The following is a 27,904-nucleotide window of genomic DNA, read 5'->3' on the forward strand; positions in this document are numbered from 1 at the left end:
GGCAGAGAGAGAGGGAGACACAGAATCTAAAGCAGGCTCCAGGCTCTATGCTGTCAGCACAGAGTCCGATGCGGGCTCAAACCCATGGACTGTGAGATCATGGCCTGTGCCGAAGCCGGATGCTTAACCAACTGAGCCACCCAGGCACCCCTCATTTATTTATTTTAAAGTAACAAACTGAAGGCTAATGGGGGTGGGGAGAGGGGAAGGGGGTGATGAGCATGGGGGAGGGCACTTACTGGGATGAGCACTGGGCGTTATATGGAAACCAACTTGACAATAAACTATAGGAAGAAAGAAAAGAAAAGAAAAGAAAGAAAGAAAGAAAGAAAGAAAGAAAGAAAGAAAGAAAGAAAGAGACTTCTACACACAACATGGCGCTCAACAACCCTTAGATCAAGAGCCTCACACTCTTCCAGGCACCCCCGGCTGGGGAAATGCTCTTGAGTGAACCCTGCAAGGGGAAGAGGAGGAGGAAGGTGGTGACGTCAGCTGAAATCTAGCCTCAGCCCGTCCCATGGAGAACCCTAGATTGTGAATGGCACCCCAGACCTGGATCACTCTAAGGCAAGGCACTGATCTGCCTCAACTGCGAGCCACCTGCAGGGAGGGAGCATAAGCGCCCAGGCATCAGGGGCTCTTATCGACAGAGACAATTCTCAGGACAAGGTACGGCTCTTAGCCTTAGCAGCCAGCCACCCCAGCAACCAGGGATGGGAGGAGGCACCAAAATCGTGACGACTTTAGTGTGAGTAATCAACTGTCATTTCCTTCCCTGGGTCTGTCTGTCCTCCGGCTACTGCGCCCTCCCCAGGTCTGTCCTTCACCTCTGAATCCCCACAGCACCTTGTCTTCACCTTTCTTATAGAACTTAACTTTCTATAACCTCGTGTTACAGCCGTTTAAACACAGTTGGTTATGTGTACCCTGCACCCCATCCCCATCCCTGCAAGATTTCCGTGACAGCTAAAATGGGGCTGGAGATGAAGGTTGGCCATGGCGCCTGCCCCCTACATTTGCGAGAGCTAGCACAGTGCTCTGTGCATAACAGGCATTCAGCAAACTGGAGCATTTGCTCACACATGTCAAGATGCTAATAATACAAAAGCTCTTGGAAACATGTGACTGAAAGAATTAAAACTGAAGTTTAAAAGAAGCCAATAAATCTATCTGGTGCGGTAAGTGTAGATGGATGTTTTCATCCATCCTCTAACTCCAGCTGTCCGACAGGAGAGCCCTGGGAGTAAGCACCTCTTTAGATTTTGCACCTTATGCCCTTGGCTCCCCTCACCCTAATCCCAGCCTTAATGTGCAAAATCATGAGACTGGTAGCTGGTGTGTGCACGAGCAGCAGCATTTAAAAACGTTTTACCCACTTCTTATCCCTGGATCAGGCACTAACATAACCAGTATGAAAATCACAGTCATTCCCTCAATGAGCTTCTGCATTTGGAGAATACAGACATGAATACAGACACTTTCAGCACAAAGGCGTAGGCACCAAGATAGAAGGGGGCTCAGGGAACAGCCCTGAACTCTGCTATATCTGCTGTAGATAGAAGTGATCCCAGTGGGCTTCACAGAGGAGGTGATGCTCCAGCTACGTACTGAAGGTTGAGAATAAATTCGACACAAGAAGACAAGCCATGTGCATAGAGATGGGAGAAAGGCAGTGTGGATGGGAAAGGCAAAGTGATTCAGAATGGCAGCATCTCCTGTGACAGAAGATGGATGATGTCAGATTCCTGAAAGACGTGGTCATGGAAGAGCTTCCAAGCTGGTGAACACGTGGAGTTTCTGGAAGTGTGGCAAGTCTGCAGAGGACGTGGAAGTGTCACGCCACCAGCCCGTACTTTACCCTATGCATCCCTTCCCTTTAGCTATTCCCAAATTGTAGCCTTTATAACAAATTAGCAAATGCAAAAACAAGGAGGAAGAGAAAGAAAAAAATGTTCATTTAATAAATGAATGGAAGAAGGAAGGATGGAAGGAAGGAAGGGTCATAGGGAAAAAAAGGAAGGTAGAAAGGAGGGGAAGTTGTTGCTAAGGTAAATAGTAGTATTATAATATTATAAAATCATAATAATTTATTGAGACAGCTACATTTCAAAACCTCTACATCCATTCATTAACTCATTTAATCTTGACTGTGATCCTGTGAGATAAGAATCAGAACCCTCACCCCCCATTTGACAGATGTGGACCCCCAGAGGTCAAGCGACAGCCACACCCTCTACCTAGTTGGAGGCATTGCTTGGGTCCACACTTGGGTCTTTCTAACTCTTTTCAAAGAAAGATAGCAGCTACCCCTCAGGTACTGACCTGGGTGTTTGAAATCTTGTCTATCTGTGCCTGAGAGGGCTCATAAAAGTTTGGTTGAGCCCCTTAAATTTTTTAACAGACTTCTTCCCAGTTGATTGCTAATTCCTTAAATGCTTCCCCTGCTTTAAAAGGATGACAGGCTCGTTAAGCTATGAGACAGTATCCACTCATTAATGCATGCTAAATTGCCATGCAATTTCTATAGAATTAAATTACATATTCACTGAATAAGCAAATAATTCATCAAGACTAATGTTACTTCCATGAACGCCAAAATACGATTTGGGCCATTTACTTATCAAATGCTGATTTTAAAAAACTCACAATGAAATAATAAATAAATCATCAACTCAAAAGTTTAATTTGGTATCCTGGCTTAATCAGGAAAATATGCATAGTGCCAGGTACCCTTCTTGGTTTCCAAATAAGGCAGGAGTCAGAAATATGAGCCCACCCAAGTTCATTCAGCTGCGTGATTACCTTTAAGGCTATAGGCTTAAAATACACATGCGCACAAACTCACTCACACACATAGCCAAGCATGGATATCTATGTTACATGATAGGAACCACATGCAAGGGCAGTAAAAATAATTAAAACGTTAGTATTTTATAGGATCTGCCTGACTCTGAGCACCAGTAGACTGAGATAAGGAAAAGCTCTCTAGAGCTTTACCTCACTACTCTGGAGTTCCCAAAGTATGGTCCTTAAACCAGCAACATCAGCATCACCTGGGAACTTGCTAGAAATACAAATCTCAGGTCGCACCCCAGACCTGCTGACTCAGAAACTCTGGGGGTGGGGTGATTCCTCTAGGTGTTTCTGATACAGCTAAAGTCTGAACCACTAAGTTTAGATGTATAAAATGCCAAAAGAACTTGGGATTTTCCCTTATACAGACCCACCTTTGAATCCTGATGGCTAAATACCAGTTGTTTGATCCTAAGCGTCTGTACGTAAACTTTATCTGTGTGTGTGTTTGTGTACAAAAAGGTGATTTATTTAAAGCACAGGGACAGGAGGAGAGCCAGCTCCTTCCTGACGTTGCTGCTGGGTTAGCTGAGAGGCTGTGTATAGTACTGGCATAGGGAACAGCGCACACTGGGGAGTATCCTATGGTTAGTTGGCTTCTCCCTTGTATCAGATTGTCTCTTGTGGAACCCACATCATTCCCCTTCCTTCTATGTTCTCCCCCACATTGCAAAAAAGAACCGGGGCTCCTTTCCCCCAACCCCCCTCCCCGGGTGGTTCCAGAGAGAGCTGGCCAACGAGAAGGGTGGGCTGGGTCTGAAGGGCACGGGAGAAGAGGGGCCCTTTGCTTTGGAGACAGTAGCAGCCAAGCCTGAGAGATTCACAGCAGCCTCCCAGAGGGTTCCTGAGAACCACGGCTTTCCCGCCACGATCTGAGAACTTGGATGGGAGCTTCCCAGACATTCTTGAGGAGCGGAATTCATGAGAACCCCTACGGGTGCTTCAGGCTGAGGCTGGCCATGGTAGTGTCCCTGATGTCCTCTCCCCCAGCTGTTACAACAATCCTATATGCCCCTCATTCCTTTTAGCGAAACCGTATCCCTGAAATTGACAAAGCAGCTTGTTACTACCAACCAAACCCTAACTTATACACATCGATTTACCTCCCTTCCTTGCAAAAACTGTATTCTCATACTAGACAGCAGGATGTCACTTTCTTCCGAGTTGAGAGAGTCTCCTGATTAGCTGAAGGCACCCCCACTTAAATGTGCGGTTCCCCATGCATGGACATGTCTCCAAAGAATCCAGTATGTTTACTATCATGAGACATTCGTACTCCCGGTCTCTATTTGGCATTTTTGAATAAATGCACAAAGATTTTCAACACTTCTGAGTGTGATTCTGCTTCGTTGCAAGCCCCCTGCCCCCGTGGAAACCAATCATCATTCTTTATGCAAATCGATGGGGAAATATGATTCAATTAACAGAAACCAGCTCAACAGTCATCATGCATTGGCTTGTTTTTTATTTGACTTTTAATGCTTTTATAATGTCATATAAGCCATTTTTCTCCCCATCTGCCAAAAAACGGTTTTAACTATAAAAGACAAAATAATAATGAAACCTCAAATAGGTAAAGCACTTACAGCACTTCAAAGCCCTGTGATATTTTATCTCTGGTCAACAGATATTCTCAGATTCACACAGAGAAAGAGTCTGAGGCACCGAGAAGGAGTGCGTGTTACACCAGGTCACACAGATTGTTAGAGGGGGCGTGATATCTGGTATTTCAGTTCCCCGATGCCCCATCCCAAGTCCTCATTGTATGGAAATAAGTCTGTGATTAGGTGCTAAATAAATTATCTGGTCCTTAGTAGAAAATTTCTTATTAGCAGAATTAGGTCAGAATTTCAGGTGTGGCTCTCTCCTATCTCTCTCTCTCTCTCTCTGAAACTTTTTTGGGATTTTTTTTTTTTTATTCATGCAAATCTGAACAGTAGTTTGAGTTCTTTGGCTAAAAGATTTTCCCCAGAACATGGGCAGGTTTCCAGGCTTCTGTTTTATAGTGAATATTCCTAGTGTTTGGGACTTCTTGGTTTTCCAAGGCCATGGCTACTCAATCTGGCCGTGGTGGGGATATTGTTACAGTAAATCAATTAAGTCCTGAAATGCAGAATTTTTCTCAAAACCAATTCACAAAGATGATATCCTTGGGGATATGAAGAAGGAAAATGTCCTAACCAAGACATTGGTCCCATTGATTTTCAAGTTGGGTACAGAAAATATAACTGGACGGCGCCTGGGTGGCTTAGTCGGTGAAGCGTCCGACTTTCGCTTAGGTCATGATCTCACGGTTCGTGGGTTCAAGCCCCGCGTTGGTCTCTGTGCTGACTGCCAGCTCAGAGCCTGGAGCCAATTTCAGAGTCTGTATCTCCCTCTCTCTCTGACCCTCCCCTGCTCACGCTGTCTCTCTCTCTCTCCTAGAAATACATAGAAAATATTTTAAAAAAAAAGAAAATATAACTGGAGATTTTAAAAAAAAATAGAAGTTGAGGCATAATCCAGAATGAGGTCTTTGAACAAGAATCAAAAGAAAATCAAAATAAGGGGCAAAGATCTGTATATAAGTTGTCAAAAGCTCTCATGCAAAATTGAGTGTGTAAAAAGGATCACTGCCACCAGAAAGTCACTGCTTTTTGCTTCTGGAGTGAGTTGGTAGCTTCATGTCACCCTCTTGATCCAGACCTAAAATAATCCAACCATCCTTCTCCCAGAGATAACGAAGAGAGCTAGTCCCTCACCTAAAAGGTTTGCTTTATATGAGTTATTCTTTGCTGAGTGTCCTGTCAGCCCAAGGCTCAGTGGTTCCAAACAACATTAATGATTGGCGACTTCCCGTGGTTCTGTGCGTGAGGAATTCAGGAGTGGCCTGGCCAGCCAACTCTGGCTTAGACTCTCAGACGCTGCAGTCAAATGTCATTTGCATCATCCAAGGTTTGGACTTGGGCTGGAGGGTCCCCTGCAAGGTGGCTCCCTCACATGGCTGGCAAGTTGGTGCTGGCTTCTGGACAGTTATTTTCTATGATGTCATCTCCAAAGGGAATCTTGAGTCCCAGTGGCATGGCAGCTGGATTCCCCCAGAAAGAGAAAATCAAGTGATCAAAGCCAAAACTATTGTGTCTTTTATGACCTGCCATCCGAAGTCACAAACTGTCACTTCTGCAATATTCTATTGGTCACACAGGTTAGCCCTAATTCTGTGTGGGAGGGCATCAACATCAAGACGCTAGATCATCAAGAGCCATCTTGAAGGCTAGTTAGATTAACTTATTCAGCACACTGCATGTGATTTACGCTGAGAAATCTAAAGGGGAAAAGACTCACCGAAGCAGTAGAGTCAGCAAGTGTGTGGCGGAGGATGTGGGTTTCCCATGGACCAGATGTGGCCTCTCTGTGAACGAGCCCCACTGTGGAGTCATCTCAGATTGGAAGCATGGTGAATATAACAGACCAGAAGCAGAACCACCTTCACACAGCCATGCAGGGCCTTGCCCCCCAAAGGGCCCTGCACTTGGTTTAATGCTACAGTCATCTTGAAATTCTTACTGTTTTTTGCACAAGGAGCCCAATGTTTTTATTTTGCACTGGGACCCATGAATTATATAGCCGGTCATGGCTAAGGGCAAAGGAAGAAGACAGTCATCCATCCATAGAAATAAAGATGCAATTTTCCTGTCCAGGAAGTACAGGCGATGCATTCTCAGTGACAAGGATTCCTGAAGAACCCCAGGAAAGCACATACAAAAGAGTCAGCTCTACACCTCTAAGAATCCTGAAATGGTATCTAATTGCTAGATTTCTGTTCCTCCAAAGGGCATAGTTTAAGACAAGGGCTTCCATGAACATAGTCTGTTTGGGGGAAATGGCCACTAGACACAGGAAGAGGAGTCCAGGAACTGTCCAGCAGGGCAGGGAGAAAAGCTGTCCCACGTTGCATGATACTGAACTCATTTTTCTGTGGGTGACTAAGGCTCCGTCTCACCCCTCTAGGGGCTTTATAGGATGCTGTTTGGGATCAACCTTCTGAGACATGGGAATCCAATTGCCACCCCCAATGATCAACTGTTGCCCAATGAGGTCATCATCCCCTCTCCATGCATCAGAAAGGCCGAAGGGCCTCCCTGGCATCCTGTAGAGTGACAACAAGGAAACCCTGGGGCAGAAAGCAAAGAATAAGGAGTTGAATTGGTTGCCAAAGCAAGAGATGAAGTGAAAGCTTGGGCTGAGAGCACAGCACAGGGCTCACACGGCCATGCAGTGTCCAGGCCAGTATCGCTCCTCTCCCTCCTTCCCTGAACCCTGCGTTGGAGGCACAGAAGCCTGAGATGTGCGGCAAGGTGGGAAGGGAAAAACGAGTAAAGGGCAGAAGGAGCCAACCCTTCCCCATCCCTGCCTGCAGACCTCACTCCTAAACCAAAGAAAGAAAAAAACCTCAGCCTTAATCCATTTAGAATGGTATTGGGTGAGACATCTTCATTCCTCCACTGAGACTCTGTTTGCTGATAAAATGAAGAAGGACCAGAACTGTGGCCTGTCTACGTTTTCCTCCAGAGCCAGGAAGATTAACTGGCCCCCAGAGTGGACTTAAATGGGAAGGGATGGAAGGCCCAACACAGCTCCTTTATGATTACCTCCTACAGGTCTTGCTTGCTCAACCCAACAGAACACAACAGAAATATACAGGGGCGCCTGGGTGGCTCAGCCACTTGAGCATCCAACTTTGGCTCAGGTCATGATCATGGGTTTGAGCCCCCCAATCGTGGCTCTGTGCTGACAGCTCAGAGCCGGAGCCTCCTTCAGATTCTGTGTCTCCCTCTCTCTCTGCCCCTCCCCTGCTCATACTCTGTCTTTCCTTCTCTCTCAAAAATAAACAATAAAATTTTTTTTAAAAAAAGAAAAGAAATATCCAGAATGCACTTGGGTAGAAGAAGACAACCATGTGAAAGAGAAAGAGGTGTGTTGTTGTATGAATCCCCTTTATACCACTTAAATGGAGCCAGGACCCACATCCATTTCACAACTTTTTTATATGCAGTTCATTTTGCCTAAAACCCCCTCCTCTATCATCAGGCTCACCTCCTGCTGTCTCCTCCTGAGATTGGGGGCAGTTTGTTATTATCATCATGTCTATCTTTTTTTCTGCCTTATACCAGAAGTATCCATGGAAACTTAAAAATTAGACCAGAAGTCTAATTAAAACTAAATACACACAAATTAAATAGCATTCAGGAGGAAAGACAGAGATTTTTAAAGGGATAAGAAATCACAACAGCCTCTAGAATCTGTCTGTACCTCTCTGCACATCTTCACTTACTGACAGTTGCTACCATGAGCTACAACGCTGGGCCCAAACTCAACAGCAGCTGAGATGGAAAAGAGCCCCTGATCCTGCCCCAGGCAAGGCAAAAATGAGCCACTTCTCAGGAAAAAGCAGTTACTCCTGGTTCTAAAGCCAGATGAACTCTCGCTCTTAGGGTTCTCCAGAGATCTAGGACACACAGCGTCTACACGTTGAATACCATTCTCCACGTCTTTTCACTGGCACTTTTTTTGTGATATTCCTCCACTGGTCACAAAAGCACCACAACGAGGAAAGAATTGCCAAGGCCCCGAGTGGTCCAGCAACACCCTCAGGCCAGCCCGCACGCTGATTCCAACCCCCTTCCTAGCAACTTACCATCTTGTATTATAGTAGTTTCTACATGTGTCTTTTTCCCTCTTAGTTTCTGAGTGTCTCATGGGGCTGAAAACTATGTCTCATTCTATGTGTCACCACTGCCACACATTTTCCTTGGTGTATATACCAGGAGCCCATATTTTCTGCATAATCGGGAGACTTACAGATGAATTCCATTGTGCTATGTGAGGCCACATACAGGGAAGGAGACAAATAAATGGGTGTTAGCCTGGAGCGCTTGAGAAATACAAACCATACAGCAACCAGCTTGGCTGGCCTCGGGGGTGGGAGAAGCCAAGTGGGACCAAATTCTCTGCATGAAGGAATCCAAACCCATGTGCAGAGATCATGGCTGCAAAATGTCTCAAAAGTGTGTCAACACCCATGCTTAGTATTTCTCCTGCCCATTTCCCCATGGGGTTGATTGATAAAATTCTTTCAAAATAAAAATATCCTTTGTGTGCATCTTGAGGCAACAGAGAAGGAAAAACTACCCTGCAGTCTGCAGCCCTCTTCATGTTGAGTGGATCTGTCTAACACAGCGTTTAGGATAGATGGTATCTGACCTCCATTTCTTCAGCCGTCATTAACTGAACACTGCTGGGCTTGGTACAGAAGATAGAAAGGTGAATAAGACATAGTTTTTGTCCCCAAAGAATTTATTGTCTATTTGAATCTTCTTAGCAATGAGCTGGGTTTCTTCAAATCCTAGTCATTTCTTTTGTCTTAAAAAAAAAAATACTATTTACTACACACCATAGTCAAAACCCACACCAAGACTTATCACACTACTTTCTCACCAAAGAGACCTCTCTGAGTGAAAACCAGAGAAGCTATGAATTTTCAGGGAGGGGACAAGCCTGCCTGCAGTTGTGTTAACCCAAGCTTCAAGGTTCCCTGCACAAATCTTTGTATTTTCCAGAAGCTCTATGGGATACGCCTGGAGTGCCTCTCGTGGGTGATCATGTTCAGGGGACTCTTGAGATATGAAACTAGGAACAAGTTTTCAGACTCCTCAGACTCACCTTAAATTAGAGAAACAAAATAAATCCTTTGCTCTCCTTACTCAGATGGGACAGGATTCTTTTCTGTGGTGCCCCAATGTTATTTCCTTACTCATCATGAGTCCAAAGGTAATGTGTACATTTTTCAGAGGGAAATCTGGCAAATGTGTTCATTTCAACACAAATGTGTTTTATTAAATACACACTGCACAAAACAAACCTAAATGTGCTTTAAAAAAATTGCTGGACTGGTTTAAAATATTCTGAGAACCAAAGCAACTACCCCGTTCCAGAAGACGGGAGAAAAGGCTGTTGGACAAGGTCTCATTTCTCTCCAGTGGTATCTGACAACATATCTTGCTATGAACATAATTTGAGAAGAATGACTCCCTTCTAAACCCCTATTTTTGGTTCACTCAAAAAAAAAAATGTTTCTTTCAGCCTTAAATTTCTCAGCCGTGGTCTCTAGTCTGAGGACCATATCCTTTCTGAAGATTTGGGCAGTTCTATGGAGCCATATTTAAATTGGGTGAGTGAAAAACTAACTCCCTTTAATAAAAGTGGCATTGTTTTGCAGTCAGGTAATTCCAAGTGGGCTCACTTTTTACTTTCCATGGGAAAATAGTCCTTGAGAAAGAAAGAGCCTTTGTTGAGTTTTGTTTTGTTTTGAGAACAGTCAATTGGTTCTTTCTACCCTTCCTTCTGGGTGCCAATCTCTCCAAAGAAAACCACAAAGTTCAAACAGAAGTAATGAAAAAGGAAAGAAAAGAAGGAATCTGCACATAAACTCAATTTATCCCTATATGGGGTTGTTTTGTGTCATTCTTTCTTTTTTAAGTTTATTTATTATTTTGAGAGAGAGAGGACTTCAAGCAGGCTCCACAGTGTCAGCAAGGAGACCGACATAGGGCTCGAATTCACAAACTGCAAGATCCTGACCTATGACCTGAGCTGAAGTCGGACTCGTAACCAACTAAGCCACTCAGGCTCTCATTTTGTGTCATTCTTGCCCCCGCCCCCACCTGCACACAGAGGACCCCTGCCTCAAACTCTTTGCTTTATACATGCCCCACTTCTGCATCAGAGGAGTACAGGGTGTGACCTTGTTTTAAAGGTCTTGTTCTCAAGGAATTCTGTCTTGAGTTTCTGCTTAAGTAACTTCTCACCTTCAAACCCACTAAAGTTGTTCTTGTTTGGCTTCTGATAAGTGACTGAGATTTTAATTGTTCTCAATTAGTCTGTTTATCAGTGTGACTGTTTCGATTTCCTTCAAGACAAATGATTAGGTCCACCAGTCTTTATCAATGTATTTCAGTATGTTGTTCAGGTGTGGACTCAACTTTGCCCTCCACTTCCAGCTGCCAACTCCTTTCCACACTAGGGTATAAATAGTTTGAACACAAATACACACACCAATCTGCTCCATGCTATTTTAGAAAGTTTATTCTTTCTCAGCGACACCAGAGCAACCACAAGAGTCTGTTTTCTCCAAAACGGAAGCAATATTCTATATCTGAGTAAGGATTCAGAAAGGGGGAAAAAGACATAAATGAATAGGAAAAACCAAGTGATCTCAATGGACAAGAAAGACAGGGAGAGATTAAAGTTCACAAAATACCTGCACTGGGCCCTTACATTTTCCACTTTACTCCTTAGGACAACTGTGATGGATGTGGAACATTATCACCTCTTTCCTAGCTATGAGGCCATTGAAGCCGGGAAAGAGAAGTAGCTTGCTGAAAGTTATATAGGCAATAAGTGATGGACCTCCCAAAAGCACACATTTTCAACTTTTTATTGAACTGAGGTTCAGAGATGTAAAGCAACTTGCTCAGGGTTACCAGTAACTCAGTAGCAGAGCTGAGATTCAAGCCAAGTCTGCTGCTTCAAAGTAATTTCAAGGCAAAGCCTAAACACCAGAAACTGCAAGGTGGATAAATATATATAACAAGACAATCTTGTTTAAATACATCTCAGTCAGCAACCATCCTACAAGTCTACTGAGGGAGGAATGTGTTATTAGTCAGGATAGGCTAAATTTGCTGCAGTAATAAATAAACCCTCAAATCACAGTGGCTTAACACAAGAAACATTTGACTCTTACTCAATGATCACCACATGTCAAGCAACTCTTTGCAACTTTCTTTGGTGACTCCAGGATCCAAGCCTCTTCCATGCTGTGGTGTCCCTATGTTGATAAAGATTCCATGATCACCCCCACAGGAAAGAAAAAGGGGAGGGCACAATGCTTTTAATTGCCTGGGCTTGAAAGTCACACAGATCACTGCTTCTCACAGTCCATTGGCCAGAATCAATCATGAGTCCTAACCATCCCACAAGAGGAGCTGGGACACAGTGGAGACCCCCGGACATCATGCGCACTAATGACCTCTGCAACATGTCTCACCTTTTCTTGGCATCATAGTTGAATTTTGAGTAGCTCTGTAAAAAAAAAAAAAATTTTAAAAGGACACCATTGAATTCCCCAATACGTCTATTGGAAGCAGCAACAGGTCAATGGCAAGATGCTTTGCACAACAAAGAGTGGCATCTAAAAGCTGAGTGATGATGGTGAACTGGAAGCTCCAGATGTGCTGAGAAATCTGGAGATCACAGTCACAGCCGTCATTGCATAGAGTTAAGGAAATGCAGTGGGCCACTTTTGAGAGGAGCTGAAAACACCTACCTTTTTCAAACCCATCATGACTAGTTATCCTCAGACAAAAGGGATGTTCTAAATTCAGCCCCTTTACAATAAACGGAATGTTTAACATGTAACAAATAACATACAGTAATAAATAAACCCTGAAATTTCAGTGGCTTAACATAAGACACATTTGATTCTCACAGGATCTTGATTTCCACAGGAAGAACACTCAGGTGAACTTACACTGTTTAATGCCATCTGCCTAGGGAAGGCGAGCTCTCATTAAAAAGTCACTGAACCCAGGGTGCCCAGGTGGCTCAGTAGGTCAAGCATCCGACTCTTGATCTTGGCTCAGGTCATGATCTCATGGTTCATGAGACTGAGCCCTGCATCCGAGTTTCCACTGATAGTGCAGACCCTGTTTGAGATTCTCTCTCTCTCTCTTTCTCTCTCTCACTCTTTCCGCCCTCTGTGGCTTGCTCTCTTTCTCATGCATGCTCTCTCTCTCTCTCTCTCAAAATAAATGAATGTTTTTTTATTTTTTATTTTTTTAATATTTTATTTATTTCCGAGAGAGAGACAGCGTGAGAAAGGGAGGGTCAGAGAGAGAGGGAGATACAGAATCTGAAACAGGCTCCAGGCTCTGAGCTAGCTGTCAGCAGAGCCCAGTGTGGGGCTCGAACCCACGAACCATGAGATCATGACCTGACCCGAAATCAGGTGCTTAACCGACTGAGCCACCCAGGTGCCCCTGAATATTTTTTTTTAAAGTTGCTAACTCAAGCTTCCTGGGGAGGCAATCAGTGAGAGACTCAGTTTCTTCCTCCTCAGGCCCCATATCTTTATTCATTCCATTTATCTACCCCATGCCATACTCCAAATAGGTGAGAGAGTATTAGTCAAGACCTTTTCCTTATTTAAAGTGACAGGAACTTGACGGAGGAACAAGGGGGAGAAGAAGGGCGGAAATGGTGGGGGAAAGGGAGAGAGGCAAACCATGAGAGACTCTTGAATGCTGACAAAAACTGAGGACTGATGGATGTGGGGGGGAGGGGGGGATGGGCATGAAGGAGGGCACTTTGGGGATGAGCACTGAGTGTTATGTAGAAACTAATTTGACAATAAACTATTTGTAAAAAATAAATAAAGAAAGAAAGAAAGAAAGAAAAAATAAAAAAAAAAATAAAGTGACAGGAATCCAACTCAAACTGGCTTAAGGAAAAGAAGGCAGTGTTTTGGTTCATGTAACTAAGAACTGCTAGATGGGGAGAGTCTGCTTGAGAATGAAGCCAACAGAGAAAACAACTGATCTAGGAGATGTCAGTTTTGATGAGTCAACTGGACTCCTTGATCCAACTGTATCTTAAGAAACAAAAACAAAAACAAAAACAAAAAACCAAAAATATGTAGTTGGATAAGCAATAAATGTTGTTGTTTTTTAAAATGTGTTTAAAAGGTGTCAAGGGGCTCAGTTGGTTGAGTGTCCAACTCTTGATTTCAGCTCAGGTCATGATTCCAGAGTCATGGGATCAAGTCCCACATCAGGTTCCAAGCTGAGTGTGAAGCCTGCTTAGGGTTTTCTTTCTCTCTCCCTCTGCCCCTTTCCTATACTCCCAAGCCATCTCTCTCTTTCTCTCTCTCTCTCTCTCTGTCTGTCTGTCTGTCTGTCTCTCTCTCTCTCTCTTTCTCACACACACACAAATAAAAAATAAAATAAAATAAAATAGAATAAAATAAAATAAAATAAATGTGTTGTATATTGTTTTGTTTAATGAGATTCATTTGATATTAGTTTCTATTGTTTACAGTTGAAAGAGCTCCAGCCAATAAATGTTGAAGTATCAGGCTTGGAAGGATAGGATTTTGGACAAGAGGACACAGTCAAGTTTTCTTATGAAATAAGTCACTGACCATGGTCTCATGTAAGCATCTGACTTCAGCTCAGGTCATGGTCTCACGGTTTCTGAGTTCAAGTACTTCATCAGGTGAGCTGGAGCCCCACTCCCAGTGAGCCCCACTTCTCTCTCTCTCCCTCCCTCTCTGTCTTCGCCCCTCACTCACTTGTGCCCTCTATCTCTCAAAAAGAAAAAATAATTTTTTAAAATTGGTATTCACTCATTTGTTCCATAGGTATTTATACCTACTAAAGACCAGGCTCTGATTTATGTGATTAATATAGAAGTAAAAGGGACAGACAAATCTCTGTGAAGTTTATATTCTAATACGGAAAACAGACAACAAACATACGGATAAGATGACTGATCTTCAGTCAAAAGGGAAAGTTTGATGAGTGCTGCTTTCATCCCAGGGCCGTCTCAATTCTGGGGAGATGAACTGGTCTTATATTCTGACCCTGGAGGAAGATTGGTTTCTGGGTCAATGACATCCCAACCTCCTTTCCCCAACTCTGACATAGTGAATTCGCTCTCACCTTTGAGATCTGCCAGCCATTCCTTTTTTTTTTTTTAATTTTGCTTTATATTTTTATTTATTTCTAGGAGAGAGAGAGACAGCGTGAGCAGCGGAGGGTCAGAGAGAGAGGGAGACACAGAATCTGAAACAGGCTCCAGGCTCTGAGCTGTCAGCACAGAGCCCGACGCAGGGCCCAAACCCACAAACTGCGAGATCATGACCTGAGTGAAAGTCGGACGCTTCACCGACTAAGCCACCCAGGCGCCCCCATTCCTTTTTGTTAGTCAAGAGAGCAGTTGGACACAACTCCATGCTAGGACTTCTTGGACCTGGGTTGGAGCCCCAGGTCTGCCCAGTGAGTTATCCCTCTGTTGCCCTTGTTTCGTAGTTTAACAACAGAATGAACTGGGGACTCCTGGCCTGCTCAGTCAACAGAGCATGCAACCCTTGATCTCGAGGTCATGAGTTTGAGCCCTACATGTGGTATAGAGTTTACTTAATAAAATAAAATTTAATTTAATTTAATTTAAAAAAAATAAGATAAAATAAGATAAGATGAAATAAAATAAAATAAAATAAAATAAGAACAATAGAATTGGATAAGACAATGCTTGCATTCTATGACCCTAAGAGCAACATGAGAGATTATATTGTAGAACCAATTCCTGGTTCGTGGTACATGCACACTAAATATTTACTGAATTAGTTATTGACTGATTAACTGAGATACATAAGAAGATTATAATTTAATACCTCCAACATGAGAACATGGATATCAGAGAAAACCAAAGTTATATACTTCTCTTCAAAGTATCTGACTTCTGGATTAATTGTGTATCTCCCTCCTGGCAAGTTTCCTGAGAATTGTCTGGTACGTGACTGAGGCTCAAAGCCTAAAAGAGACACTGGCATGCAGACAGTGCTCCATAAAATAAATGAATGAGTGAATTAATATTATAAGGGTTTACACAGTGAGCCAGGCAGTAGCATTTGACCAGAACCTAGAAAGATTCTTAGAATTTCCAAAGTGAAATTACAACTTTGCTTTGGTATGATCAATGTCCAATGCAACATTACAACAGATTGTCGACCAAAAGACCAACATTGGAAAACAGTCCAGGAAATAACTTGGAAAAACCAAATTCAGAGAGGCGTGAATGCAGTGAGGGAGTAGTATATAACAACTATCTGCTGCTGCAAGACAAATCATTCCAAAATGCAGCGCTTGAGAAAAAGAGTAACTTTACAGTGAAGAAAACTGGAAAACACTGTTCCAATTAAGGGCCAAACTTGTGCTCACTTTAGCAACATATATACTAAAATTGGAATGATACAGAGAAGAATAGCATGTCCCCTGCACAAGGATGACATGCAAATTCACAAAGTGTTCCAGTTTTTTTTTAAAAAAGTGTCAATGTTAACATCACCAAATGATGTCAAGTGGGTCTCATGTATCCCCTGGCATGATGTGATGTGAAGTACATTTTACTTCACCTCTGTGATATTTTTCCCAAATCTGTAACTGCAGTCTAATCGTCGGGGGAAAACAAAAACAAAAACAAAAAAAACAGACGAACCTAAGTTGAAGAACATTCTACAAAATCCCTAGCCAGCGATCCTACAGCTGTCAGTCAGGAAAACAAGAAAGACTGAGAAACTTTTCACAGATCAGAGGAGACTAAGGAAAGATGCATTTGGCACCTTGGATTGGATCCTGGAATAGAAAAATGGCATTATTCCAAATATTACCAGCAGGTTAGTTCATAGTAATATACCACTGTTGGTTTGTTCATTTTGACAAAGAAACTTGTACCACAGTAGTGTAAGATGATAATATTGAGGGAAATTGAAACTGAGTGATGGACATGTTATCTTTCCAACTCTTCCATAAACTTTAAATTATCCCCCTCCCTAAACTATAGAGTGCCATTCATTTAGCACACAACTGTAAGGGGTAGGAGGTTTGGGCTGGACTCTCCTGGGTGGCTGTAGTCTGCACTGGGCTCACTCATGAGTCCACATTCAGCTATAGCTCAATGAGGTAGTTCTGCCTCTAGGACATGGCTGGCCTTGGGCAAGGCCACCTTGAATCTACTCCATCTCCTATCTCACCCACTAGCATTCCAGCCTCTTTGCCTTGACAGCAGTTGGGCAGGTTTCTAAGAAAGAGCAGAAAAACTACACAAAGCTTCTTGAGACCTAAACTTGGAACTGGCAAGCCATCAACTCCATCTCATTTTGATGGCCAAAGCTGGTCATCAGGCCAACCCAGATCCATGGGAGAAGAAATAGAAATCACCTCCTGATGGAAGAGCGGCATACGCATGTTGCTAGGAGATATCAATGCCTGCCATTTCTGCAGTGTTTCATGTAGTGTCATTTAATCCCACTCTCCTTGAACGTTAGAACAGTTGTGAATGGCCAAGAGGAGTTCAATGAAACAGATTCTTGCCATTTGTCTGCAGCCACTGGCAGGTAGAGCTTGGGGTGGGGAGGTCAAGCCTCAGTAACAATCATACTCCCTGTACCTGAAGAAGGTCACAGACACAGGTCTGAATCCCAGCTTCTCTACTTACCAGCTCGGTCATCTTTGCCAGATTTTATGTCTCTGCACCTCAATGTCTTCTTGTATCGGGGGGAGGAGGGGAGCCATGTTAGAGCCTTGGTATAAGGATAGGACGTATGCAAGGCAGTCCCTATCTCCCCCTGTCCACTGCCCAGCCCACACCTCGCTATAGGAGAACAAAAACACTAAAGTACAATTCTCGCCCAAGAAGTTTCAAGCTCAGTGACACGTCACAGCTCTTTTCGGAAGCACAACCAGAGCAGCTTCCTGTCCCTTCAAGGACCAGACCATCCTCCATAGAGTCTGAATTGGACAACAGCACACCAGACACCAGGCTAGGCTTCACACCCCATCTCTTTCTTAAGACACCAGTTAGGAGGGTTTTACCATTCCTGCTTCATGGAGAGCCAAACATGGAGAGCTTGGGGTCACAGAGCTGTGGCGTGAGAGAATAGAGGTGAAAACCAATCCCGCGCTGGCAACGGCAGCGTATGGTCCCTACCCCTTGCTGTGTTATCCTCCGACACTCAGCCCCATGTTAATAGCAGGCTCAATTCCAAACAGCGTAGAGTCCTTTCTTGAGACTGGGGTGCCCCAGGGACAAACTCTGAGCAGCATTTCGTCACCAAGATTCTAAATTAAAAACTCCTCATACCCTTCACTCTCCCCAGTGGAACTATTTCTGACACTATTATTCCAACACCCGCCCTCAAGAACTACAGTTGTTTAGAAGCAAAACATTAGGGAGTGAGATAATGAGACTTCAAAATCGTCAACATTATTCAACCCAAGGCTCAAATAGAAGCACTCACAGCTTCCCCTCCTTCCCCCTGATAGCCAGTGTCTCCAAATCACCACTGAGGAACCAAGAGAGGTGCGAACATACAAAATGCTACACTTCCAGAACTGGAAAGGAGTCCAAAGCTTTCACTGAACAGATGTGACCACGAAGCCCAGAGACACAGCGACTAGTCCCCAGTGCTAACTGGAAACCTGAGAAATCCAAAGTGATTTTCTGCCCAGGATTGCATTTGACAAGGACACTGTGAAGCCATAGAACACAAATCATTGTTTCACAGAGGAGAGGCTGAGTTAGCAGATCGAGGGCATCCAGATGTCCAGGCAAAACTGGGAGTAAGACCTCCTTCTGATTCCTAGTGCGTCACATGAGCGACAAGGACCCTGTCTGATCTAGTCTGACTTTGACTCTTCACTGTGTGTCATTAGGTAAATCGTGACTCTCTGAGGCTCAGTTTTCTCATCTGTAACATGTGGATGAGGATAATCATACCACAGAGCTGTTGGAAAACATAAAATGAAATAATAGTAATCATGTTCCTTGGTATTTATTCAAACAACTGAAAGCAGGTCCACACAAAAACCTACACATAGATTTTTAGAGCAGCTCTATTCATAATTGCCAAAACTTGGAAGTAATCAAGATGTCCTACAGATAAGTAGGTAGATATCATGGTTCACCCAGAAGATGGAATATGACTCAGGGCTAAAACGAAATGAGCTATCAGGGCATGAAAAGACATTGACGAACCTTACGTGCACGTTACTAAGTAAAAGAAACCAATCTGAAAAGGCTACATGCTGTATGATTTCAACTATTTGACATTCTAGGAAAAGCAGAAGTATGAAAACAGTAAAAATATCAGTGATTCTGGACAGGGTAGGGGGTGAGGGAAGGATGAATAGATTGAACAGAAAGTTTAAGGCATTAAAAAAAACCTGAATGATTAAAAAATGATTTAAAAAAATGAATGACAAATACATGTCATTATGAATTTGTCCAAACCCTAGAAACTATAATGGCAAGAGAGTGAACTCTCAGGTAAACTGTGAACTCGGGGGATCATAATGTGTCAACGTGGATTCATCTTTTTGTGGAAAGTGTACCATTCCAGTGAGTGCTATAGACAATAGAGGGAGGCTGTGCATGTGTGGGGCAGGGAATGTATGAGAAATAACATCCTCTCAATTATGCTGTGAACATTAAATTGCTCTAAAAAATAAATTCTTTTTTTCAATTTTTTTTAATGTTTATTTATATTTGAGAGAGAGAGAGAGAGCTGGGGAGAGAGGCAGACAGAGGGGAAGACACAGACTCCAAAGCAAGCTCCAGGCTCTGAGCTGTCAACACAGAACCTGACGCAGGGCTCGAACTCACAGATCATGAGATCACGACCAGAGCCAAAGTTGGACGCTTAACCGACTGAGCCACCCAGGTGCCCCTAAAACATAAATTCTTTAAAAATATTTTTTAATTAAAAAACTTTTAATAAAGGGCACCTGTGTGGCTCAGTCAGTTAAGCATCTGACTCTGGCTCAGGTTGTGATCTCATGGTTCGTGAGTTCAGGCCCCGCGTCAGGCTCTGTGCTGACAGCTCAGAGCCTGGAGCCTGCTTCAGATTCTATGTCTCCTTCTCTCTCTGTCCCTCCCCTGCTCGCACTCTGTCTCTGTCTCTCTCTATATATCAGATATGAACATTAAATTTTTTTTAATTTTTAAAAAAATGTTAATAAAATGAAGTCTTGGTGCATCACGCTTTTGATGTCGAATTTAAAATGTGGCAAATGTTGCTTGAATGATAGCTGTTTATATAACAATTCTGGTTCCAAAGCCCAGTTTTAGTTACTTAGTCAAATGCCTTATTTGGAGTTTAAAAGGATTCTGATTATCTCCCTCATCTCCTTTCATTCTGATCCTTTTTTTTTTTTTTTTTTTTAAATAGTGAGGACACCTGGGTGACTATATCGGTCGAGTGTCTGACTCTTGATTTCAGCTTCGGTCATGATCCTAGGGTCGTAGGACTGAGCCCCACATCATGGATCTTGCTTAAGATTCTCTTTTTCTCTCCCCTCCTCCACCCATCTCCTGCTCAGGCCTCTCTCTCTCCCCTCTCTCTTAAAAAAAAAAAATTCTCTTTTAAAAAAATGTCACTTTAGAGACAAAGAACTTTTATTGAGGTCTGATGTAATATTTAGATGATTTATTCACGAAAGGTGATCTGCTGATTCAGGCACCTTGTTTTAGGACCCAAATTCTTTCTAACTCATTCATCTCACCTTTAGCTGATTTTCTAAGACAAAGTCTAAATGTTGCTTTCCATGACAGAGATCCCTGTTTTGATCCTAAGTAACAGAGAAGCGCTACATTTTCCCCTTTTGTTTTCTTTTGCTCCTCCTAGTCAGCTAAAAGGAGCACGACTCACAACCCATGTCAAAAAGGCCTTACTTCTGGGTGCTTCTGAGTCTATCATCTTGGTAGATCTTGTGTGCACTCCCTTTGCCCTGATCTATCGCTCTGTCTAGATAAGTTATAAAGTCCTGTTTCTCAAAAATTCTTACCCCTCAATACATATCAAGGCAAGGGACTTTTGGAGCTAAAGTCTTTGGCCTCAGGACTTTTTCTTATTCCTTTCCTGGGCCATCCAAGACATTTCCACTAACCCAGGGGAGTACAGGTGAGGCTAAATGGACACTTCCTGAAAGCAAGAATAAATGCACATTAACCGTGAGCGTTTACTGAGCACGTGTGATGTGCCGGACAAAAGAAGCAGATTGTATGCATGGCCTCATGTACTCTTCCCCAAAAGTCTGGTGAGGTTGGTGCCCTTATTGTGCCCATTTTAAAGATGAGGGGACTGAGGCTCAGCTGGATTTATAGGGTATGGACAGAGGATTGAAACTTAGGGACTTTGTTTTCAGTCTACTTCCTGCTTCATGAAGTATCAATGTGGGAACAAATAAGTGAATGGATTGTTAATAAGAATGTCCCATTTATTTCCTCGGGTTCTGACTCTCAAATGGCTACAAGGCATTCTACTGAGCCTCCCTGACATCCTGTCTTCTGCTCAATTCAACCATGTGATTTCATTGATATCTTTCAGGAAGCCAAGGTTGGTTAATATCATTTTCACTGGAAATTAAGATTTAAAAAAAAAAAAGTCAGGATATCTACCCTAACGGACCGCATTTTCCCCGTGACTATCCGCCTAGTCATAGTTTGTGCTCTCCAGTTCCTAAGTCTCTCTTCTGCCCTCTTCAGACTGCCTGGGTTTGAATCTCTGCTCTAGCGTTTACTCACTGATTGTAGCCACATTATCTGACCTCCTTGTGCTGTGGTTAACCTCCTGTGCAGGACGTAAATAAGAACGGTATCCTTCTGATTGGGCTGCTGTGAGGACTGAGTGATTAACGTACCTGAGTGCTTAGAGGAAAGTCACAGGATGAAGATCTCTCCATCCTGTAGAATGTCCCTGCTACATGGGGGTAGCAGTGCATGACATTGGTACCCCCTCTGGAAACAAGATCCAACATCTTGATGCCCTTTGTGAATGACAGAGTGGACCACACAGCCTTCCTACCTCTCCCTTCTACTCTCCCCACCCTGACTTCCATGTGGCCATTTTGCACAGAAATAAAATATTCCAGGATCGCCTGGGTGGCCCAGTGGGTTAAGCGCCCCACTCTTGATTTCAGCTCAGGCCATGATCTCACATGTTCGTGAGTTTGAGCCCCACTGTTAGTGCAGAGACTGCTTGGGATTCTCTCTCTCTCTCTCTCTCTCCCTCTCTCTCACCCTCTCTCTGTCCCTCCCCCTCTCCCAAAAATAAATAAATAAAACATTTTTTAAGTTTAAAAAATAAAATAAAATAAAACAATGAAATAAAATGCTCCACTGGGCAATGAAACTAAGCTAAAATGTTTGAAAAGGCGTCACCTCCCGGTGTTGGCTGAGCCTTCTGCAATCACAACGTTCTATGCCTTAAATCCTGTCCTGCACACCGGGAGCTGTCTCCGGCAGCTCCCTCTGCCCACCTGCAGCGCGCACATCTTTTTATTGCACACCCAGGTGTAGCTCATTTGCTGGGGAGCAGGCCTCTATGCTGATAAGGCACAAAAAATGAGCTACAGAGAAATCGTCCAGCCATATGTCCTTCTGCCTTATCTGCAAATCCCAGTATCTGCAGTTTTATTGAGGCTGTTTGGGCCACTTCATTCTCTTATCCTCACCAACAAATGCCCTTATTCAGTCATTTTGGGGGGCTCCTTCAGGAAGATACACCAATAATGTAGTATCTATTTTTTTAATTGGCATATCAATTAAGATGTGCTTCCATTGTTTACATAATTATTAGATTTGTCCCCACTGTTAATCAAAGAAATGCAGATTAAAGCAAAGCTTTTTTTAGAACGATAATGAACCCAGAGCTAACGCCGTCATATGTATTTGGGGCTGTCTAAATCACCACAATACCTTTCTGCAAGGGCTTTAGCGATATATATCAAGGGCCTTACAAATACTTCCGACTCCATATTCTACTTTTAAGACTCTACCCTAAGGAAATGATCCTGTAGATAAAAGCTTTATGCCCCAAGATGTTCCTATCAGTGTTCTTTACCATAGCAAAGCAATGATAAAATTTAATCTTTTTTTTTTTTTTTGAGGAAGGGAGGAGGGACAGAGGGAGAGGAAAATTGAAAATCTCAAGCAGGTTCCATGGTCAGCACGGAGCCCAATTTTACAACTATGAAGAGATCCTGACCTGAGCCAAAATCAAGAGTCAGAGGCCCAACCAACTGAACCACCCAGCTGCCTCTAAAAGCTTAAACATTTTTAAAGGAAATGGTTAAATGGGCTTTTCATCATCACTTAATATTTTTATAGTCACTTAAAATTACGCTTTCAATTATGTCACTGATTTTTGTAATACAGTGTTACATTTTTAAAAAGTGGAACACAAATGCATGCAGATAGCATAATTAGAAGTGAATAAAACAAAACATTTTCTTTGAAAGAAAGATGAGAAAATATAAAGACACAAATGAATGAATGTGATTATGGTAAGTCCAGAGTCTTGTAAGGGCAAACAAGTTTCCAGATTTGGACTGGAGGGGCCAGGGAAGCCTCTCAGAGAACCTCAAATATGAACAAAAGTTAGCCAGGGAAGGACTACTCAAGACAGGGGCAGCTGGGTGGCTCAGTTCATTGGGCGCTTCAGCTCAGGTCATGATCTTGCAGTTCGTGGGTTCAAGCCCCACATCGGGCTCTGTGCTGACAGCTCAGAGCCTGGAGCCTGCTTCAGAATTTGTGTTTCCCTCTCTCTCTGCTCCTGCCCTACTCATGCTCTGTCTCTCTCTCTCTCTCTCTCTTTCTCTCAAAAATAAACAAACATTTAAAAATTAAAAAAAAAAAAAACTACTCAAGGCAGAGGAAATAGCACATGCAAAGGTCCTGAGAGGAAATGAACGATAAGTAGGAATTACTGAGGAATTACTGTTCAGGGCTGACTACATATCAAACAGACTTCTTTTGAGGTTTACACTCCTATCTAGAACCAGGAACTAAAATTCCCTTGTGTATAATAAGGATTAATTTCATCCTCTGAAAAGAAAGCTTACAACTGAAAATCTGATTGGCAGGTGATAGGGAAGGGTGGTAATAATAATATTTATCTCTCAAGGTTGTTGTGGTGCAAAGAATTATTGCACTTAAGCACTTAAAACAGGGCTGGAAAACGGCCAATACGCACTTGAAAAGACACTCGATATTATTAGCCATCGGGGAAATGCAAATCAAAACCACAATGAGATACTACTTCACACCACTAATGTGAGTATAATAAAGAGTATATAGATAAATACAGGTGTTGTCGAGGCTGTGGAGAAACTGGAACCCTCATATACCGCTGGTGGGATGTAAAACGGTGCCGCTGCTTTGAAAAATAGTTTGGAAGCTTCTCGAATAGTTAAACATAGAATTACCATATGATCCAGCATTTCCAGTCTCACCTATGTATTTTCATACACATATATATGTATGTGTACGTATATATTTACACACTTAACCAAAAGAAATTAAAACATACATCCACACAAAAATTTGCACGGTAATGTTCATTACAGCATTATTCAGAATAGTGAAAAAGTGGAAACAACCCAAATGTCCCTCAGCAAATAAAGAGATCAATAAAACGTGATTGAGCCATACAGTGGCATATTACACAGCAATAAAAAGTAAGGTGCTAATACGTGCCACAATATTGAACACAATATGCTAAGTGAAAGAGGCTGTCCCAAAGGACCAGACACTGTGTGATTCCACTGATATGAAATGAACAAAATAAACAAATCCACGCAGACAGAAAGTAGAGTAGTGCTTGCCTAGCGCTGGGCATTGAGGGAAGATAGCCGAGTAACTGCCAACAGGTATGGGGTTTCTCTTGAGGGTGATGAAAATGTTCTAAAAGTAATCACTGTGATACTTGCATAATCATGCAAATATACTAATAACCACTGAACAAAGTACTTTAAATAGTATGGTATGTAAATTTCATTTCAATAAATCTATTATTTAAAAAAAAGGGTAGGTGCATGGGCATGTAGTGTGTGCTTAATACTAGCTAGTATCATCATTATCCAATAACTATTTCTTAAATACCCCCTTTCTAAATTTTTAACATTTATTTATTTTTGAAAGACAGAGTGAGACAGAGTGTGAGCAGGGGAGGGGCAGAGAGAGAAGGAGACACAGAATCTAAAGCAGTTTCCAGGCTCTGAGCTGTCAGCATAGAGCCTGATGTAGGGCGTGAACCCATGAACCTGAGCCGAAGTCAGACACCTAACCGACTGAGCCACCCAGGCGCCCCTTAAATAGTTCCTTTCAAAAGATGAAGTTTTTCCTTGTAATTAGAGCTGTAAATAGACTGGGCAATTTTCTAAATGGGACATGATAAGCTCAAAGGCCTTCAAGGACCGGGCAGAAGCCAGAAAGGAGCTGTAAGTTAGTGGAGTGGGCTCAGCGTAAGGAGTGGTGGGGGCTGAAGCAAGGTGAAAAGCTCGAGGCTCTTCTGAAGCAGCGGCTGCCCTCAGCCTCCATCCACATGAGAAGGCAAGCCCAGGATTAGCAAAGCTGGCTTTTCGAGGGAAGCAGAAACTCAGACTTGTATGTGTAATCTATTGGCTTTTAAGTGTTGGCACCTATTTCCAAATGTCATCAATGCTGAGAAGGTCAAAATCTGCATGTGAGCCAACATATCAGCAGGCAGGCGCTGGTCCTCAAGCCGGTTTACTCTCTCGGCTGGAAGTACTTCAGCGTGACTCCCAAAATGATCCCTGAACCCCCACCTCACCATCCCTTCCCCACCAAAGCCAGGTTCTCCCCTCACTGCCTTTGCCAGAATTCACCCAAGCTACAAAGAGAGACAGAGGAATTCATACCTAAATCCAGAGTCCCAAAACATTCTCACAGAAGCTAAAGTAAGGGCAGGGTGGCGATGAGAGGGCTTGGGGTACACCGGTTTTGATTCCTAATCTAATTAGAGAGCCCTATAACAGAGTCTTTGTTCAAAGACCAAATTTAATTTACAATCAAATATCTCCAGCGAAGCCAGTTTTTATTAATTTCCAGCACAACATTCAGTTATACCCTCCAGAACCTCAATATGTTCTTATTTAGTGTTGAATCCTCTAATGCATTAAAATTAATTACTTCAGTCTTATGGCAAACTGTCTATAGCCAGCTTCCGAGGTGGGCACCCCATGCCTCTCCCCCCACCTGGTTAGCTGGGGAGGTGTCAATATAATTATTGAAGGGGTTGAAAGGTAAAGGGCAAGGAAGGGGAAAGGAAATGAGCCTGCAATTATGCACTACAGAGAAGCAGGTGGCATCCCTTGCATAAATTATTATTTATCCATGGAATTCCCCTCTGCCTCTTACCAAATCAACCCTTTAAAAAAAAAAAAAAAAGTCTTTGTTGGGCCTGTGAAGTTCCCTGGCCAGTTCCCAACATCTACTCCCTCCCCCCAGCCCTCCCCGCAGACAGAGGAATGAGAGTGCTAATGCCAAGATGGCCCACAGACGGCAGCAAGCGTTTCCAAAGGCACTGATGGGGTTTGGACGGAGGGGCACAGAGGGGAGTCCGCCTTACCTCGCAGACTGGAGGCCGGGTGCAGTGACTGCCTGGTTGTGCAAGCAGAAAGCAATGGCCAGAGTCACCAACCTGTGCATCATCCCCAGAAATAAGACCTACAGGAGGAGGGCGCCCACCTAGATGCCAGCTAAGGCACACGTCTTGGGAGGTATGATGCATTCTCACCCTGAACCCTCGAATAAGCCCCTGAGGTAGGTGACAGCCTTCCAATTTGAGAAAAGGAAGAAATGGGAAGCTCCCAGGCGGAGGACCCTGCGAAGCTTAACCACAGGGCAGCTCTCGTTTCTGAGGACGTGTGTTCCCATTCAGCTCTACGGGGCAGCCACGGTTGTCACCACTTTCTACAGAAACTGGGGAGGCAGAGCCACATCTCGGGGAAGTGATTCTTCCAAGGCTCCATATCCAAAGTCAGTGCCAGAATTTGAACCTGACCTAACAAGGCTCACAGGACTGCCAGCGTTAGAGGATTGTCAGGTCCAGGTTCTCGCCTCTGTCCACCACTTCTTCCTCTGCCCTCACCCCCTCACCGACACAAGTCTGCAAGCCTACCAACACAAGCAAAAATGTGGCTAATCTGCCTTACAAAACTTTCCAGGCAGACAGACAGACAGACAGACAGAGAGAAAGAGTGTGTTCTTTACCAAGCTCTCTGGAGGGCAAGGACTCGTCCATTTATAGATATTCATTGTCTTAACACTAGTGTTCCCTTTGACACCCAAATGTCTTTGGCCCTATGCACCAGGGAAGGGACAGCAGTGAGAGGTAAAGGGCTCTCTTTGACTCTTCCAGCATTTCCCAAAGGAAACTTGCCCTGATCAGCAGCACCGGCGGGGGCTAAGACGCTGTGCACCACGGACTCTGTGAATGGCAGCTCTAGCATTGTGCAATATGTTGACTTTCTCGGCAGATGCAGACGCAAATCAGGCATCATCTGCCCCCAACCCCACAAGCTTCTGCTCAAGGAGTCAGCTATGAAAACCCACCAAAGCCATACACTGTTAGATTTCTTATCACAAAAGAATGAGGGAATGGTCAAGACGCTCGAGGGAAGGCGGAAATCATCAGGAAAAGCTCCTGCAAGACTATCCATCAGCTGGATTACGAAAACCTAAAAGCAGAGACCTTAGACTGGCAGCCCGAGGGCTGAATCTATCTCACCGACCTGTTTTGTTTCTACATATATTTTTTAAAATCAGTTGCCAACATTTTAAAACCAGAGTTTCTACCTCTCCCTGAGGAATCAGAAGACCAACGCTGAAGGGGCTGTGTAGCAGCTGCCTAGCTCACACGGGCACATGTTCTGCTGTTTGGTACAGTCCCCACCACTCCCTATTGCATTCCCCTTTTACATTCCCTGCTGGGCCCCTGTAGGCGTCGGAGTTAGCAACGCTTGAACTAAAATCTGATAGGAAGAAATGTGGGCTAGAAGTCAGAGTTTCCAAATCTAGATGTCTGTCTGTGCTGTGAAGGAAACGTTTTTCCAGTGTCCAGGCCAGCTCGCCAGGGCACGAAGGCAGAGGCAGATTTCAGCACAAGCCTCTTGTGGCCTGGGATCAAGGCCATCCCTTGCACTCCTAAGAGACCACTCCCTGCTGGTCAGCCCCTGGACAGACCATGGGTCCCCCCAAAGGACAGCAATTCTAACACAATGCCTTGGTTTGTCTTAAGTAAGAACAATACATAATTCTGCCTTACAGAACTTCCAGGATTTTGCTCTTTCTGGACGAACAGGTCTATAAGATGGCTTATGCTTAGAATAATAAGTCTCGTAGCAGTTGGAGTCAGGAGAGGGGTGGGTTA

At 43.5% G+C, this 27,904-nt stretch overlaps 1 long non-coding RNA gene and 1 other non-coding gene across 2 annotated transcripts in view; one reads left to right on the forward strand and one right to left on the reverse strand.

The window, feature by feature from the left end:
- LOC120240876 overlaps positions 1 to 27,904 on the reverse strand; it is a 117,322-nt gene that overhangs the window by 87,806 nt on the left and 1,612 nt on the right. The gene's annotated exons all lie outside the window — the stretch shown is intronic.
- On the forward strand, positions 15,886 to 15,992 carry LOC120240881. The gene has a single exon (XR_005530763.1). It is a non-coding gene; the product is annotated as a U6 spliceosomal RNA (small nuclear RNA).

The sequence above is a fragment of the Hyaena hyaena genome, unplaced genomic scaffold, assembly GCF_003009895.1.
Source record: "Hyaena hyaena isolate Hyena2069 unplaced genomic scaffold, ASM300989v1 scaffold_268, whole genome shotgun sequence".
In the NCBI taxonomy this organism is placed as follows: domain Eukaryota; kingdom Metazoa; phylum Chordata; class Mammalia; order Carnivora; family Hyaenidae; genus Hyaena; species Hyaena hyaena.